The sequence below is a fragment of the Heptranchias perlo genome, chromosome 2 (assembly GCF_035084215.1).
Source record: "Heptranchias perlo isolate sHepPer1 chromosome 2, sHepPer1.hap1, whole genome shotgun sequence".
Lineage (NCBI taxonomy): Eukaryota > Metazoa > Chordata > Chondrichthyes > Hexanchiformes > Hexanchidae > Heptranchias > Heptranchias perlo.
Window position 1 is genome coordinate 44,908,617 of NC_090326.1, and position 17,734 is coordinate 44,926,350.

Genomic DNA, 17,734 nt, shown 5'->3' on the forward strand with positions numbered 1-17,734 from the left:
GTTAGGGTAGTAGAGGGGACTATAATTGGCTTCAGTGTCCGCATTGAGAAGAGGGAACAAGCAGCAAAATAGCAGGCATTCCTACCCAAATTATTATTCAGTGACTCCTGCTGGAACGTCTCGTGTGGACGCCCTGCAAGAATAGAAACAGGCTTAACTGTGGTGCCCCAGTGCAAAATAATCTGCCAACATTCAGTCAAATCTTACAGAAAAATAATGGCTACTTAAGACACTCAGCATAAACCTGAGACCTTCCAAGTCTTAAGCACGTTTACACAACGTTACCCTACAAGCAATCAATGCCTTCAGGAAAGGAAGAAAAATTAGATTTTTTTCTCCAAAAAACATCAGGCTGACTCTATCCAAGAATTGGGTAGCATTTCTTCATATTTCAGACTGCTGACAGTGTGAATTTACATACCACTAACGTAGAAAGTATCCCAAGGCACTCGAAGAGGGAAAAGAAAGAGTAGCGTCAAAAGCTTGATCACAGAGGTGCATTTTGTGAAGGCTTTTAAAAGATAGGCAGGGAGGTAAAGGCAGAGGGAGAAGCAGAAGGATTTGGGAAAGGAGTTGTAAAGACTAGGATCAAGACAACTAAAAGCTTTGTCAAAGGTAGACCCCTGGGGGGAGGAGTTGGGAATACGATTGTCAAGGTAGGATGTGGCAAGACACTGGAGGAATTTGTATACAAGGATTTTAAATTAATTATTCGATCGATTTATTGGGGGGGGGGGGGGGAAAGAGGGCTGCAGTGTAAGTCAGCAGGATGGGAGTGAGATGGGGCAGGGCAGAGTATTAGATGACTGAGTTTATGAAACCAGGAATGATGACATTAGAAGTCAAGATATGACTAAGATTCAGTGGCAATGGGGGCACAATAGTGGTAACACTAGCAGAGGTGGGTAATGGACAGGATATGGAGTTTGAAACTTCACTCAGGGTTGAACAGGACTCCAAAGTTATTTGCAGTCTGGTTCAGAGTAGCCAGGATGGAGTATGTGGCATAGGTGTGCAATATTTTGGCAGGGGCCAAAATTATAGCTTCAGCCTTGTGTCAGAGGATATAGTTGGCAACTTTGATCAGTGTGTCTTGATGTTACAGGCAGAGCAGAAACCAGATTGAAGGGATTTGAACACGCAGTTGTGGAAGAGATGAACTTGCAGCTGAGAGATGACAACATGTGCAAGGACCACTGGACAAGGGCCGATTAGATATTACACAGTAGTTGGAGGGGACAGACAAATTAAGGCTGAGTTTTTGAGAGGGAAGCTGGTGGCCATTTCAAAAGGAAAAGGGATAACGCCAAACAGAGGGATCAATCAACAATACTGGCGAACAGTGGGGTCAGAAATCATAGCTGAGTGATCAGGGGTTGGTTGAAATTAGATCAAGGGGCCAGGAGATGGGTCTCGCATAAGCTTGGGAAAGTGGATAAAAGCTGCAAATTGACAAGACCAGGTTTAGAATAAGTATGGGGTTGCGAGGTGGTCAGAGGATTGGCGGTGGAGGATGGGGAGGTTGGAATGAAGGATATATCCGAGTACACGGTCTCAGTCTCGATGGTGGATACCAGGCGTGCTCCAAGTCTGTGGTCCTCAGACTTAAGAGTTAGAAGGTGGGAACTGTGCCAGAGTGAAAGACTGGGATGGGTGACTTGATGGAGACAGCAGAGTGGGGAGCTGTTTCATAGGAGGAGAACAGATACAGTTGTAGCCTGACAGTTTGGAGCCAAAGAAAGGGGAGTTGGTAGTTAAGAGTATGAATTGGTGAGGGAGCTGACAGGACAATTTTTCCAATGGCAAGGATAATGGGAGTTGGAGATAGGTAGAGGGACTGGGTTACGAAGGGAGGAAAGAAAGTGAGCACAGATGGCCAGATCAATGATGAAGAACTTAGATGCAGTGAAGTCATTTGAGGTGGGGGGGGGTTGGTTTAATCTGAAGGGTGAGGTTAAAGGACGACAGCAAAGTCAAAGTGAGAAAGGAAAATTAACATGCCTGAAGCCACCAAGGATGATTAATCACAGTACACAAGCTGGGGAAAAGAAAAAGCACTTGGGAGGGTGGCAACAACAAGGAGGGACAAGGTTGTAGGCATTGAAATAAGTCAAATGCTCAAAAGGAGTAATGGGGACTTGAAAACCACACTGTCCCACAGGGGTTTGAGCAGGCCATGTAAAATGTGTAGTCTGACTCTAAGGCTTCATCAAGGGGACGGAGTCACAAGCTAGGTTTGTGTCTGTGCCAGGCCAGCATGTCAAGTATTTCTCCACAAGGTCACAGATGAAGCAAATATTCAGGAGCGCAATACAGGGCAAGCTAGCAATTGATGACTCTCCAATGGAGCTTGGGAAGGTGTGAGTGGGGAGGTGAAATGGGGATGGCAGAAGGTTAGAAAGGTTAAACCCAAAGAATGAGCTGGGCAGGATGGTTGCTGAGAGCTCATGAAGCAACTGCATTATTTCATAGTTCCACTAGGCTGGATTTGTAAAATTTGCAATGTCCGACAGCACTGACAGATAAGTTGAAATATAGTTAAAAGGGCATTTCAGACACTGCCTCCTTTATTTACACACATAACTAACTTTAAATTTGTCAAGTCTCAAGAACTCCGCTAAGTAGTTCCCTCCAAAGCAATATATAGCAAAGTAAATTTTGCTTTCGGTTCATACAAAGCACTTACTGAAATCTCTAGATTTCTACCACACAACTGATTTAGCTCACCAACACAGGATGCAATACAGACACACAAGACTTCCTACCACAGACCACAGGAAGAAAGACTAGCTGAGGTGTACACAGCCTAATAGATTGATACGCAATGCCAGACTAAAGCAGTGGACATGTATTTTACCTACCATTAATTAAATAAATTGCTGCCAATGTCAAAACCACAGAAAAGTGACAACCCAATTAACACTGCCCGATTTTCCTCGCTTCAAATTAAGTAGGTAGAACTGAATCCGAAGGAACCATTAAAGTGCTCATTGTTCTTAACACTTCCAAATGCTGGCAAGCACCTAAAATAGGTTCAAAACATGAATTCTAGCTTCTACATCTTATCAGCAGAGATTCCACAGAAAATTTGTATCACCAAAAAGGTAATTGTCAGGATGGTAGAAAACAGATTCAGTTAGATAATCCTATCTATCTATAACTATTTTCTCCCCTTCTGATTCATGCTGGGGTACAGTTCAATGGGTGTTTGGACCTCTAGTACCTTACTCAAGCAGCCATTCTCACTACAAGTCCAGGCAGCAAGTGCTGGCAGCCTTTCAACTGTTGCAGAATCACAGCCAAGGCCAATCCTGTCCTCTTCCAACATCCATAATCTGCGACTTCCAACAGAAACATGTCAATTTCAGTCCTCCCTATACCAGGGGCACTGAGGTAAACTGTGGTGCTCCAACTGCCATTCCAAGATCATTTAACTTAGTATAGACCAGGAATTTAACCTGTGATCTTCCTGTTATGCATGGCTCAGTATCACAAGCTGTAAAAGATAGTTCAATATTTCTAATAATCCACATTTGTGTAATCAAGATGAATTTTGAAAAACAGTAGTTTAAACCTGAATTTATGCACTATTTGAGCACAATTTTTGTATTGCTCGCCGCTTCCCACATGCCCCTTGTGGCAAATCTATACTTTCAAGAAGATAGATCTAATTACTGCCTTCATCCATCTTAGTTCAATTCTGAACTTTTTTTGTAACTACAAAAATATTGTATTATACAGCACCACATTAAAGCTGGCTAGAACATTAAATTAAAGCAACTAAATCACACAAAATTAGACCAAAAGATTTGTTTCAGGACCTTCCTTTTGAAGATCAACCAAAGCCACAAAGGATGATGTCTGATTAGACATTTTACAAACGTCTTAAGTCAATTGGTAACTTAATCACACATTAAACACCAAGCCATCATTCACAAAAAAAAATTAATAGCAGACTATAAATCAATAAACCTCGACAAAAGATTTCCTTACATTCCTTACTTAGTCTCACTCCCTCCCAAAACTGCCAGCATGCAATTCCCTTCCTAAACATGGCCGTCCATACACTCAAAAATATTTGAAATAACTGCAAGTACAGGATCTAGTTTCTCAAAATTGAGATTGTTGCTTTTCTGTACTTTATGTACACAATCTATACAAGCTCAAAAATCACTAATCGTGCTGACCTCAATATTACCACAATTACTTCACCACAAGAACACAGTTTGTACCAGCTGTCATTATTCCACCACCTCTGCTGATTAAGAACCAGCCAAATTCCACTTTAGTCCTGGGACATTTCTCTCCACTTGGCTTTTAATAGGTGATCAGGTTTGGATCCACCAGTCAACAAAACAGTGTATCTGGTTTCATTTTGAGCAGTTAGGAGTTTGTGCAGCAGAATTCACATCACACCCATGAGTCACCCTTCCACCAATTTACAGATTTAATTTCAAGAATTCCTGTCACTCCCTGTGCAACAAATGTTAGTCAGCCATTCAAAGTCACTGTCTATTTAGTAGGCTGTAGTCATAATTCCTACTACTATTTAGTGCAGAGTTATGTATTCAAGTTATATAAAAAGATGAAAAGCTTCCAAAAAACTCCCAACTAAAAGAATGTCTTACTGAAGAATATGGTAAACACTGCACTAGTACTTTGGGCTTCATTAATAGCAAAAAAAGGTCACTACAGTATTGAGTTAACTTTGCCAAGTATGTACTACAAATACTCCTACTCTTCTGTACTGAACAATCAGACAAGTGCTCTGAAATTTGGGAATTCATCCCATAGGCTCTCAGAAAAGGAGATGGTATAATAATATTATACAGTATGCACAATAGTCTCAGGCCCAGATGAGTCATCATCCTCAGGAAAGGAGAATATAGGAACTCCCAAGTTAACCATCCACTCGCTTTCCTGAAGGAATTAAATACCTAGTTAGTACTGACAACAACAAAACTAAGTCAATACCAGTCAGAAAAGAGCATTAATAAAATTTATAACATCCCCATCGCATTACAGCACTGCTGCTGCAAGTAGCATTTTTCAGGGGGAAGCAAGTTGAGTTTTTAAGCTTATCCATAAAACCCAACAATACTGTTTCCAAATGGGAAGTTCTGTGACCATGAGGGTGCACATATAGTTTGAATTGCTACTGGAGCTTTGAAATCTACTGCAATGTAACAGAAGCAGATTCCACATGCACCCAGGAGCTTCACTATATTACAGAACTGCCTCTACCAGTCTACCAAGGTTTTTTTTTGCAGAGAAAATATAAAATCTTTTGATATCAACTTCCAAGATGGGAAAACCAACAAATATAAATTCAGGCTATTACCAGATGTGTACATTGTTCTATAACAGTACAACTTACCCAATGACAGGTTTTTCTGTATATCACTTGCTCTCTACCATTTATATATCTGCAGACTCATGCTATGATAGTCAAAAAGCTACTGTAGCAATGAATGAAAATCTAGACTGATGCAGACAGTACTTCTTCCAAGGTTCTTTGTAGTTTAAGCAAATATTTCAAAACCATGTCAAAAAGTGCTATGCAGTCTACAAATTTAGCCAATCAGGTTACAGAAAACCAATTATCCTACTGTAATTAATCTGAATCACATACTATGCTAGCAGCTCAGTCGTGCCAAAGCAAGCCCAACTAGGGCCCCAGTGACCCAAAGATGAACTCTTGACAAAAAAAAAGTACCAGATGAATTTCATCTTAGGTAATTTACTTTAGAATCTTGGAAAACATTTTAGTTCAAACAGACTTCATATGAATGCACTATTCAATGCAAAACCCTTAAAAACAAGAGTCTTTCACAAATAGGCCTTTCAGAAGTCAAATATTTTATCTTAATAAATACAGCTGGAGATCTACCATTAATGTACATTTTAGATTTAATCCTAAAAATGCTGTCAGTAAGGATATGACTGCTGAATGGCTTTATGGAAGCAAAACTGGGGCTGATCATTATTGCACTTAGGGAAGAAATTAGGGCTTGCAAATTAATCAGTTAACTTCTGCAATTAATGCTTTTAACGCAATAATCATGCAAATTACGGAAATACTGGAATTTAAAAAGTTCAGCTGTTCAAAACTTGTTTTCAAACACTACCTAACTTTCCTCTTGTGTTTTCAAATTTAAGATATAAAATTATTTGATTTTACCTGACAATTAATCCTTTAGTGCATGCCCTTGTTGCTACCAGTTCCCAGCCATCCAACCCGTAGTGGTGGAAAGTGAAGGAACAGGTGATAAAAATAATGGAGGTTTGTCCATCAGTCAGAGCTTGCCACTTGATGTTGGGTGGCCCATGGAAGGGGGAGGGGGGGTCATTCCAGGTCGGGTAGGGCAGTATTGTTGGGTTTTATGAATGTGGTACGGCAGGGCAGAAAGCCATTCTTAACAAAAAATGAAAGAGCTAAAAATAAAATACAGCTGTCAAGCGAATAAAAAAATTAAACTTAGTTAACATGGACCAATATTTGACAGAAGCAACCAAAAGAAAAAAGATAACAGTCAACTAAAGTATTATGGAGTGAAGCACTAAAAGTGAAGGACTTGTGAATGGAAAGATTATTTTTTTAAAAAACTGATTGTTTAGATAGGACAGTTACTTGTATCTACAGTCAAACTCTTCTAGTTTCACAGAAGTACTCTTCACAAAAGAGTTCAGTTTGAGCTTCTCTATATAATTCCATGTAATTAAAATAACAAAAAATCATACTTGGAAACAGCAAATGCATCAATTAAAAATTTACCAAGATTAACAGATAAAATTTAATTGTGATTAATTTCTTTTAATTGTTTGACAGCCCTACAGTCCATTCTGGGTTTAGAAAGGAGAAAAGAAACAGTTACCTGAGGCAGAGAAGTCCTGTTTTCAGTAAATTGCATCACCTATTTGTAATAGCAATCCGCAGAAGTCTTTACATATTTTTCAAATGTGTAACAAAAATGGTCTATTTATTTCAGGTGCACTAATTTGCTAACACACACCCCAAGACCGCTGCACCAATACCATGAGAACTTCTAATCAATTTTCTTCTCAAAACAATTGCAACATTGTCTGATTGGCAACATGAATTTTGGAAGATTGGCATAATGACACTCAGAATACACACAACCAGTTATTGGGAACACCTGAAAAACTTACTTAAGAAAGTTACATTTTCAGTGTGAAGTCAACTCATTTAACTAACTAGGCCACAGCACAATGCTAGGCAAATACTAGTTTTAAACCTGTACCTGAAGTATGAAAGACTCGATTATGCCATCAAACAATGCGAGGCAGACCTCCACAAACGCTCAGTGGCACAATAAGCTCCAATCTAATTTCCTAAAATTGACAACTAATGTTGCTACAATCCAAAAATAAACACACAAGACTGGAGTCATATTAACAGGCTGTCTATTGCCTCAGGTAGGGATATGGTGTGGCATAGAAAGACCACAAAAATGGAAATCAAAGTTAAAACAAAATGCTAAAGGGAAGAAAGAAAATCTGCAAAAGGATTTACCAAGCTGTACAAATGAATCTGGATATCATGGTACAAGTTTATGAACTAAACAGCTTTTTCCTCTAAGGTCTCACATTGTGTCTGTCATCCATTTCCTTTCTTCCTCCTCCAATTAAATATCCTGGTTAAAACTACTCAAAACAGCTTTAGAATCAGGAGTTCAAATGTAGAGCCACTGAAATAGTCAAGATTTCCACTATAGGGATCGCAAAAACAGAAATGCAACATTTCAATTTTTGTCCTGGAAGTTAACAAACTAGGATAGCAGTTACTCTATGCATCCAGGATTCTCAAAGTCTTTCCACTCCAAAAAGCCATTTTTTTCATCGCACATCAGTCTTCACAAGATTTCAACAATTTGAAAGTGTCCTTACTTCCATACAATTTCCTTCCCTCCTGAAGGCATTTATTTATCCTGGGCACGATTCTTTGAACACTCTAGTCTCCCAGCAACTTGCCAAGTGGCCATTCTTCACACGTCAACCTGGGACAGCTCGTAGGTTGTACTACTACAGGAGTGATCTTGTCCTCACCCAATATGCATATACACACACTTCTAGCAGCAACAAGAGCAGGAAAGTCTAGCCAATATTTTTGATGCTTGGCCTAGGGTGGCAGCTAACTCAGCACAGACTAGCAATCAAAGCCAGGCTTTATGGTTTTAGTTCCACACTAGATGTGCACTTCTCAACTGAGTCATCAGTGAAGCACAGCCATTGTGTTTAAGGGATTGGGAATAAATGCTAGGTGACCACTTACAAAAACATTATGAGTATCACTACAGGTCTTTTAAATACAAAATACTGTAGTGACCTACAATGTACTACTAGACTCTGTTTTGTGTTGAATGGAAAATATTTTATACACACATGAATCTACTACATTAGGCTTTAATGGTATTTGTCATGCCACAAGTCAATTTGTTGAATGACTGGATGGTTCAGTGGTCTTTTAAATCCAAGACCTGGGTTTGATTACTGGCCTGAATGATTCTTTCTCTCCCCCTATTTTAGGTCTCCTTCTTGAGCAGTATCAATGGCCAGACTAGCTGATTACGGGCCTAAAGCACAAAACACTCAATTTACCATTTACTGCAATTCAGGTACAATATGACTAGTGGGAAATAGAAAAGTTATTTCTGCAACAGGGAAGCTATTCTGAAGTTAGAGTTATCTTTACTGTGCATCTGCCAGGTTAGAGCTGACTTGGGAGTACTCAATATCGACACTAGATTCCCAAAGCAAAACGATGCTGCAATCCGAGTAGTGACATCCCTGATCTCAAGTACAAAATTGAAAAATAAAAGTAAGTATATACCCACCTAGCTAACCTTTAGCACAAAAAGGTAAACATGTTCTAACATGCAGGTTATGGTTATTAAAAATTAACACTGCAACCAGTCTCCACCCAGGAATGAGTCCGCCCACAGAACACATCATGCCGGATGAACCAGAAAATTATTCCTGAACATCTCTGCAATACAGTTCTGCACATTCCCCATGAAGTCAGTTTAACCATAGCCAGCTCCTTCAGAAGTGCTGACTGTACACGCTTCCTATAAAAAAGGGAACCAAAATGTATCAGCCATATTTAAGCAGCCAAATTAAACACAGGCATGGGTACCTATCATGCTTGTAAACACGTGTTGGAAGATATTTTAAGCTTTACTTTGTTCATTAATGCTCTGGGGAAAAAAATAATTATCTGTGTCAGACACTGTGGTCAGAGCTACGCCAGAGCAGCCGACTAGACATACTTTTATAAGACAAGAGATTTTTCCTCTCCAACTCTCCCCGTTTCCTTTTCCTCCTCCCGCCCCACCCCACTCCTCCCTAAAACCAGTGAGATGCCACCTAGAGGCCAATGCTTCTGCACAGGAAGGAACATTGTGACATATCACCTAACAGCTGGTTTCAGAGTAACAGAAGTACCATAGCAAAGAAATGTCCAACCTACAGCCCATGAACCACATGTGGCCCTCATGTCCCAGACAACTCAGTTCTATTTGCACTGAAACATTTCTTATTTTCTGGTTGTCCTGAATGAATTCCTGAACATTTGGAAAGGACTTTTTCAGCCCAATTGCCTCATGGCTGTTCTGATTTTAGAATCTAACACCAAAGAGCTGTTAGTATTGGCAGCAAATTAATGGCAACATGAATTTAAACTTTGTAGCTCGAGGCTCCATGCTACATACCAATGGAGCCAACTAAGACAAACCCTTGGACACCCATCATAGCAGGTCATCTGACTGCCAATGGTGGAGGAGGAAAATATCTTAAAAGTACAATCACCCTTGAATGCCAATCAAGGTTATCATTTTAGTACATTTATCCAAGGCACTGCACAGTTCAGGAAAATAAAAACAGGAACGTACTGATCAATTAAATCAATCACACCTGTTAAGAGTATCCCAAATATACCTTAATTAATTACATTTGTACTTCTGGGAATTTATAGGGTTAACAGGCATGTGTTTTTTTCGTTGGAACGTTACAGGTTGTGCTCAATGACTGCCAGCCAACGATGTCTCTCTCAGCTACACCTCTTGCCAGCCAGTAGACAAGAATCAACATCCTGCTTTAGCACCACGGCATTTTCACAGTCTTTAGAGAATTATTCATTTTGGGTTCCCCCAGCCACTATAAAATAATTATAAAAATAAGAATGTTTAGTATCTGACTATTTGCACCACTTTCCAAAGCTAGCCGTCATTACTCCTTCACACATATGGAATTCATCTGACAAACTTCAAAGACCAGCAGTCTCCACACACCTCACCCTAACCGCTCTATAGTTGCATTCCTTCCAATATGCCATACTGATTGCATTTCCAGAGCCACGGCTTTAAAGACATAATCTTTTGCTGGTGTTGGCACAAGTTAAAAATTCTTTTACATAAAGTAGGCATTATACAGAGACCAACTTTGCACCTTTTCATATATTGCAAAGCAGGGAACCATTATTAAAATGAACTATGAAAGACAACGATAACTCGAAATCTATTTAAAAACCCTACTCTAGGGCAGCTAGGACTACAAAATGTAGTATATCAGAGCCCAATTCTCTTTTTTTTAAAAAAAAAGTAATGCAGGAAAATCAAATTATTAGCATTCTATCATTTTACTATAATGCCATCTTTCCAGTTTCCTATCCTGAAGAAAAAGCATCCCATGATTGAAATTAAATGTTGAACATTGAGCATCATTCCAATCCTCAAGTGAACACCACCCTTGCAGTTTCTTCAAATATTAGGGCATCTTCAAATATTAGGGTAGACAAAAGGGAGTACTGCAATAGATCAAAAAGTTCAGTTTACACTTAAACCCATTTTCTCTGAATTGCTGCTCCACATACAAGCAAAATATTCAGCTATCCTGTTTACACTACATCGCACAAGGCTCCTGAAAAGTAACCCAATTGGATTTCATTAGTTCAAGTAATTAATTCTGGCAGATCTATACACACACATCACATGACAAACACTTCTTTATGCCTATGAGATAAAGAAAAACAACTTATAAATGCTGGAAATACTGGTTCATCAGCATCTGACAAGGAAATGGGTAAAACTATCTTTTCATTTTTCAGATGCTGAAAGGCTGGTTATGTAGTTTTTGCATTTTTGCTTTCCATTTGATTGATTATACCAATTCTCAGCCCATAATCTAGATTCACATTAAAATATTCCACATAGTTACCATATTTTGCATCACTAGCACATGCAAACAAGCTTCCTTCCTATTACGTAGGTCAACCAGAATGGATATATAAAGCAAGCAAAACACAACTAATCTGCAAACCATTTACACTCCACTGTCTCCAAATGGGATCCTGCATAAACATATCACAGGACCATCTGACAATACATGTTGGCCATTTATGCTGGCACATTAAGATCAAATCCAAATACTTGCATTTATACAACACCCATTACAGCTCCCAAATATCTCAAAATACTTCAGAGTTAATTATTTTGAAACAGTTACATTGCCTAACATTTCAGAAAATAATTTACTGGCTGCAAAATGTTTGGGACGTCCTGAAGAAATGAAAGGTGCTATATAAATGCAAAAAAATAAAATGGTGGAAATACTCAAGCTGAGCATTCCCAGCACTTTTTCTTTTTTCAGCATCTTTAGCTTTTTGCTTATACCATATAAATACAAGTTTGTTCTTTATGTAGACAAATATGGCAGTCATTTGGCACACAGCAAGACTCCACAAGCAACCATGATATGAATGGCCAATTAACCTACTTCTGGAGATGTTGGTTGAGGGAACGTTGCCTTGAGATCTACCATCCACCACAACCATAGGAACAGGCTGATGGGCATTGTTTCAACATTTTTGCCAAAGAAAGGCACTTCAGAAAATGTAATACCCCTCGATACTACACGAGTGTCAGTCTAAATTAGATACTTTTGCAGTTAGATTCTAAAGACCACCAATAAGAAAATAAACAAAATCTTCTGACTGACCAAATGTTACATTTTATAATTCCCATCTTCAAACCCAGTTAAAATCTCTCTCTGCCTGCATTTACAACACTGAACTGGCTGACTGAACAGATTAATAAGTCTGGTTTGCTTCATACTGGCTAAATAAAGCTAGGTCAGGTCTGACACCCAGCTGAAATCATAGTTTTCAATCAAGTAAAAATGAATTATTTGCTTTTGCAGTCTCAGATTGCCAGGTTAGGTGCAGGAATTAAGTGGTAGGTATAAACACTTAATACATACAAGACTTTTCTTACCTCCTTTCCTCTCCTACCCCACCCCACAAAAGCCATTTGCTACTACTGGCTGAGGCTTGTTTCAAAAGGTGAACTGATTTTGTGACAAACAACAGGCATGACTAACCGAACTCTTCGGTATACCAATGTATGCCCTGTATTTAACAGAGCTCCTATAGCCTTTGTATTTCAGTGAGAAACACCAAAATATCAGGCAAAATGTTAAACTCTGCTCCAAAACAACTGCAAAAGCCGTAGTGAAGAACACAAAGTAAAGAAATCTATTCAAATTTTTTTAACCATTCAACAATGTTCTTATTTAGAACAGAAATAATATTTTTACAGTGCAGCCATGTCATAACATAAATGCTAGTGGAACCTACTCTACATGATACGGTACCAAGCCACACTGATCAGAAAGGTTCCACATTCCACTCAAGAATAGCTAATCTCAACTGGAGTAACTGCAACCCTCAGCACCATCCACTGGGAAGCCAAAAAAGACAGTGCTGAACGCCTGCTATCCAATAACCTAAGCACAGGGAGGGTCAAGCCAAACCCTTCTCTGTTTCCACCCCCCCACCACCTATTTTTTAGGCTCTCAAACAGCCATCTGGGTACAGTACTGGCAATCATCAAACTGGAGCCACAGTGTTCAGGAAAGGAGAGGAATGGGGATAATCATCAGAATACAAATGCTAACTGAACATCTATAGTTAACTTCTTTGATGTTGTCCAGACTTCTACATTTGTTAGTATCGACAAAAGTCACAAAATGCAATTTTCAAAACTGTACAAGATACATCAAAAGAATAAAATCTGTGCAGCATCAAGTCTTCTTCAGGTTAAACATATGAAATGAACACTGATTATCCAAAATATACAATTCACTTTCAACGGCTTACACAATTTTGATACGACACTACAAATGAAGTCAAGTAAGAGTTTTTGGATGGCGTAACTACTTAGATATTTAATTTATATACGTTTACTGGAAGCTCTATTTCACTTAATTGAAAGTCCAAGACAACCAAACAAAATGTGGTTTTAAATTACAAGCAATGGAAGTCAACATGTGTCAAACTGCAACTCAAGTTAGCGAACCAAGAGCTGTCCTTGTATCTCAGGTTTCTATCGCCCAGTTTCTCATCTTCTCATACACACACATCTGTTTACCAGTAACAGTAAAAGTCAGAATGTTTTCAAATATTACACCACCGTGCAACATATATCCCAATTAATCCATTTGCACCAAACCTGATTAGGCTAACATACATAAGTATAGCCCAAATTATGCTTAATAATGCAAGTTTCAAATAATAGTATGAGGCAAGAGTACAGTCAGTAGCACAAAGATTATCCAACTCTGATTGCTCAGAACCAGTGTCCCTAAACATAATATACATTAAAAATCCATTAGTAAACAAATTCTGTGATGCATTTATAGCTAATAGCCCTGGAACTGCACAAAGAAATTAAGTCACTACAGGTTGAAAGTAGCATTTACGACCCCAAAACACATTAAACCTATACAGAAATATCAATCGAGAAACTCAGGGCAAAGATAAACAGCTTGTAAGTTTAATCAATTGTTTAAAAATGAACTCTATACAAAACCATATATTTAAATGCTTACAAACCTTGAATCATGACCACTGATCTGTGACTAGAGGCAAATTTCATTTTTATTATGGGATGCTGGAATTTTTTTTTAAAAAGTGTTTTGGGGATTGAGTTCTGAGAATGCATCCATTTTCAAGGAAGCTTGTAAATTATAATACAGCCAAGATAGAAACAGTTCTGCATGGATAAAAAGCATTGTGTCACCATTACACAAGAAAAAACAGTTGGCCCAAATCATTTCAAGTTTTACCAAATAATTTTAACTTAACTGCATATCCAAATTTAAGCCAAATTGCCTGGTACTGTAAAGGGGTATATACTGGGCATCATGCTTTCCATTCCACTCAACTACAAAGTAATACGGCAAAGTGCATCAATTTCCCATCTAAAGTTTAACAGTCACAAGGCTCTTCCTTCTACAGGCCCCTCCTTTCCTAATTTCCATTTGAAACCAACATTTGCAAGCCTCAAATAAAGGGAAACAAATTTGCAAACCACACAAACTTTTGGAAACAAACTTCTCATGTATTAAGATGCAGCCCAACAAGACCAAAGATTTAAACAAACATGAAATACATTGAACACTGGATTCTCCCATCTGAGATTTAAATCAATTTCCACAAACTGAACACAATTTAAGGAAGGCCCTAGATATTAAAGTTAGGCATAAAACAAACCATAATTGTTGCAGCCATGGCCAAATTAAACATCCATTTACTCCTGGCAAAACATACCCTCAAAATATAAAATCGAGAGGACAGTGTATCCCATATGCCGACAATTAAACTCCGAGAAAACAAACTATCTATCAAGATAGATATTTTACAAGTTTATTCTTGCTCATATGTAAATTGTGGCCTGAACCCTAGTGAAAAAGGATTTTTTAAAAATGCATTTGAAGCTGAATTCGCATCGGTTTACTGCCTTCGTTCCTTCCCCCTTCCTGATAGGTAGGTAACCTCTTTATTCACCCACTGCTTAAACTATATATATCGGCCTTATAAATCTCTCTATTCGCCCATCACTCAAAACGTTTCTTCCATCAGCGAAAATCTTTTAAAACACAAATTCCTGACTGCTCGATACTCTTTGCTCATTTCAGAGTTAATGAGCTAGGCTCGAAGTTTTGTCCCGCTCCGTCAATTTCCTCTTCTAACTCCCGCCCGCTTAAAACCCTGGGAATAAACCAACTCTTCTACTCTCCGGGTATATTACCACCACCACCCCCAAGAGTACAGAGCCGCTCCCTTGTTACTCTCCCGTCCCTGATATATACCCGCTCCCCTGGCCAACTCCGATTCCGGTATACACCCACTCCCCTGTCCTCTTTCCCCCCACCCCAAACCCCGGGTATATACCCGCTCCCTTGTCCTCTTTCTCACCCCCCCCCAAAATAAAAAGCTCGGGTATACATCCTCTCTGCCCCCAAAGCCCGGGTCTATTACCTCCCCCTCCTCTAAGCTCGGGTATATATTCCCTTCCCCCCCAAAAAAACCCGGATATATATCCGCTCTTCTCCCCCCTCCCTAAAGCCCGGGTATAATTCCTCTCCCACCCACAAACCCGGGTATATATCCTCTCTTCCCCCCCTCAAAATAAAGCCTGGCTATATATCCCCCCCAAAAACAAAATCCCGGGTATATATCCTCCTCCCACGAAACCCCGGCTATTTATCGTCTTCTCCCCCCACCAAACCCAGGGTATATATCCACTTCCAAACCCCGGGTATATAATCCTCTCCCCCTCCCAAACCCCGGGTATATAATCCTCTCCCCCTCCCAAACCCCGGGTATATAATCCTCTCCCCCTCCCAAACCCCGGGTATATAATCCTCTCCCCCTCCCAAACCCCGGGTATATAATCCTCTCCCCCTCCCAAACCCCGGGTATATAATCCTCTCCCCCCTCCCAAACCCCGGGTATATAATCCTCTCCCCCTCCCAAACCCCGGGTATATAATCCTCTCCCCCTCCCAAACCCCGGGTATATAATCCTCTCCCCCTCCCAAACCCCGGGTATATAATCCTCTCCCCCTCCCAAACCCCGGGTATATAATCCTCTCCCCCTCCCAAACCCCGGGTATATAATCCTCTCCCCCTCCCAAACCCCGGGTATATAATCCTCTCCCCCCTCCCAAACCCCGGGTATATAATCCTCTCCCCCCTCCCAAACCCCGGGTATATAATCCTCTCCCCCCTCCCAAACCCCGGGTATATAATCCTCTCCCCCCTCCCAAACCCCGGGTATATAATCCTCTCCCCCCTCCCAAACCCCGGGTATATAATCCTCTCCCCCTCCCAAACCCCGGGTATATAATCCTCTCCCCCTCCCAAACCCCGGGTATATAATCCTCTCCCCCTCCCAAACCCCGGGTATATAATCCTCCCCCCCTCCCAAACCCCGGGTATATAATCCTCTCCCCCTCCCAAACCCCGGGTATATAATCCTCTCCCCCTCCCAAACCCCGGGTATATAATCCTCTCCCCCTCCCAAACCCCGGGTATATAATCCTCTCCCCCCTCCCAAACCCCGGGTATATAATCCTCTCCCCCTCCCAAACCCCGGGTATATAATCCTCTCCCCCTCCCCCCTCACCGGTCTCTCTCTGCCACGTTGCTCGACGGGGGCTTCGACTTTTAATGTTTAATCCGGAGACCAGGCTCGGGAGGTCGGAGCCCCGCCGCCCCGCGAGACACTTCAATTAGAAACCAACCGGCTGCGAGGCCGGGCTCACTCACACCCACCGCCGGTGAAGGACGGCTCCAAAGTCGGGAGCAGCGGCCGCTCCGCGTCTTCTCCGGTGGCTCCGCGGCTGCTTTGATTTTATTTCCCCCGCTTTGCCCGTGACTGTAGCCGCGGCCCCGGAGTTGTTTTGGCTTTGCTTGGTGCCGGTTCGTCAGGGTGGTCGGTGGGTCAAGTCAGTTGGCGGTTCCCGCTTTCACTGCCTGACTTGAGTCCGAGTCCCGGTCCCAGTCCGGCTCCGGCTCCAAGCTCTCGCTCAGTCTCCGAGCACCACAACAGCCACCGCCAGGAGACAAAATGGCGACAGGCAGCAGCGCCGCCCTTAAAGAGGCAGCCGAGCGGGGTGCACCTCCGCCGACGACAAATAGTGCCGCTCAAACCAATACCTGGGAGATGAAAGAGGTCGAGGAGGGAAAGAGAGAGAGAGCGAGCGAGCGAAAGAAAGAAAGAGGAAAAGAAGGAAGGAACGAGAGTGAAAGATGATGGGGATTGGGGGGAGGAGCAGGAACTTCCCCCTTCCTGTTCACCCATACACAGCGCAGAAAACTCATCAGTGTACGAGTGCAGCACCGCGTGTTTCTGCAGCGATGAGTTTGCTTGAGTTTGTTTGTTTGTTTGCAGAGATGAGTGTTTTGTGATGAGAAAGTCTCCCCCCCCCCCCCAGCCCGGAACTTCGCGTATGGTTTCCGACTGAGTGCTGCGGCCAAAACACTTCATTGAGTGGGAGCGGAGGGACTCGCGCTGAAATCACTGCTGTTCAACAGGGCGCTTTGCAAATTACACTGGCCGACGACTTGCAGCTTAACAGGGAGTTTTGCAATTTGCACTGGCCGCCGACTTGTAGCTTAACAGGGAGCTTTCCAATTTGCACTGGCCAACTTACACTAGCCGCTGACTCGCAGCTCAACAGGGCGCTGTGCAATTTGCACTGGCTAACTTACTCTGGCCGCTGACTTCCAGCTCAGCAGAGCGCTGTGCAGTTTGCACTGGCCAACTTACACTAGCCGCCAACTCGCAGTTCAACGGGGCACTATGCAACTTGCACTGGTCGCAACTCAACAGTGCCCGCCCCTCGTGGAAGTCCTTTGATTATTACACGTT

The 17,734-nt window shown here is 41.3% G+C and overlaps 1 protein-coding gene across 3 annotated transcripts in view; it reads right to left on the reverse strand.

Moving 5' to 3' along the window:
• The window catches only part of ctnnb1 (catenin (cadherin-associated protein), beta 1), a 39,351-nt gene extending 22,412 nt beyond the window's left edge, over positions 1 to 16,939 (reverse strand). For 2 of the 3 annotated variants that reach the window (XM_068001821.1, XM_068001819.1), the window contains exon 1: positions 16,636 to 16,939. The gene's annotated coding sequence lies outside the window, so the exon portion shown is untranslated. Of the gene's footprint in view, positions 1 to 16,629 lie in introns of all 3 variants that reach the window. The other variant, XM_068001820.1, reaches the window with a different exon arrangement.
• Positions 16,940 to 17,734: the final 795 nt, after the last annotated feature.